Raw genomic sequence first — 1829 nt, 5'->3', positions numbered from 1 at the left:
CTTCTGCTGAGGGAGAGAAACAACACCCCCCAAACTTCCGGGTCACACGTTTTCACTCTTTTCAGCCACCAGGAGCCCGAAGCCTGCAGCGGCTCACCAACCAGCCCTGAAGTGTTCCGCTGAAGTGTGTTTATACTTTTGACCGATTTATTTTGAACCACCCAGTAATTCTTCAAAACGTTGTTTATTACTATTTAAAGCCCCTGAAGATAGAAAAAAATAAGATACTTAAAACGTTCCCTCAAAGTAAAAATAAATAAATAAATACTCCTCATGTTAATAAATTAAAAAGGTTTAAATAGAGACTAAAGTTCAATAAATTAATTAAAAGTTCAATAATTAAACTGAGGAAACGAGTTATTCAATCAAGGGAAAGATTTATTAAATAAAGGAAACGATTTATTAAATGAAGGGAATGATTTATAAAACGAGTTATTAAATTAAGGGAATGATTTATTAAATTGAGGGAACAGATTGTTTTATCAAGAAAACATATTACATTGAGGGAATGATTTAAGAAATTGAGGACACGATATATTAAATTGAGGAAACGATTTATTACATTGAGGGAATGATTAATTAAATTGAGGAAACGATTTATTACATTGAGGAAACGATTTATTACATTGAGGGAATGATTAATTAAATTGAGGAAACGATTTATTACATTGAGGAAACGATTTATTACATTGAGGGAATGATTAATTAAATTGAGGAAACGATTTATTACATTGAGGGAATGATTAATTAAATTGAGGAAACGATTTATTACATTGAGGAAACGATTTATTACATTGAGGGAATGATTAATTAAATTGAGGAAACGATTTATTACATTGAGGAAACGATTTATTACATTGAGGGAATGATTAATTAAATTGAGGAAACAATATATTAAATTGAGGAAACGATTTATTACATTGAGGGAATGATGAATTAAATTGAGGACACGATATATATTAAATTGAGGAAATGATTTATTACATTGAGGGAATGATGAATTAAATTGAGGAAACGATATATATTAAATTGAGGAAACGATTTATTACATTGAGGGAATGATGAATTAAATTGAGGAAACGATATATATTAAATTGAGGAAACGATTTATTACATTGAGGGAATGATGAATTAAATTGAGGAAACGATATATATTAAATTGAGGAAACGATTTATTACATTGAGGGAATGATTAATTAAATTGAGGAAACAATATATATTAAATTGAGGAAATGATTTATTACATTGAGGGAATGATGAATTAAATTGAGGAAACAATACATTAAATTAAGAGAAGAGACTGTTATATTGAGGAAATTATTTATTAAATAAAGGTAATGATGTATTAAATTGAGGGAACAGATTGTCATATCGAAGGGAACAGAGGGAAATACTGCAAACAGGCTCATTACACAGCCAGTTATTACAATGCAAGTGATGTTTTTAGTTGGAAATGTTTATGAAAGCTTTGCTTTATCATTCAGAATCTATGACCATAATGTGTGCTGAATATAACAAAGTTATACAATATTTATTTGAACTTATTTTAAAAACATTAGGAGTGGGCAATCATTTTTAACAGAAATATTCATGTTGGGTTAGGGACTACTTTTTCCCTCCACTCCCTGCTTCACACACACACGCACACACACACATGGGTACAGACAGCCTGATAAGACGAATTGTGCATTCGAAATCTCTCATAACAGATACAGTGCACTCTACACCAATTAGCCATTACATTAAAATGTGAAATGAAGTGAATAAAACTGTAACACATGGTACTGTACATAATAGGCAGCGAGCGAACAGTCAGTTGTAAAGGTGAT

The sequence above is a fragment of the Salminus brasiliensis genome, chromosome 23 (genome assembly GCF_030463535.1).
Source record: "Salminus brasiliensis chromosome 23, fSalBra1.hap2, whole genome shotgun sequence".
Lineage (NCBI taxonomy): Eukaryota > Metazoa > Chordata > Actinopteri > Characiformes > Bryconidae > Salminus > Salminus brasiliensis.
The sequence above is the reverse complement of the archived record's forward strand: the minus strand, read 5'-3'. Positions refer to the sequence as shown.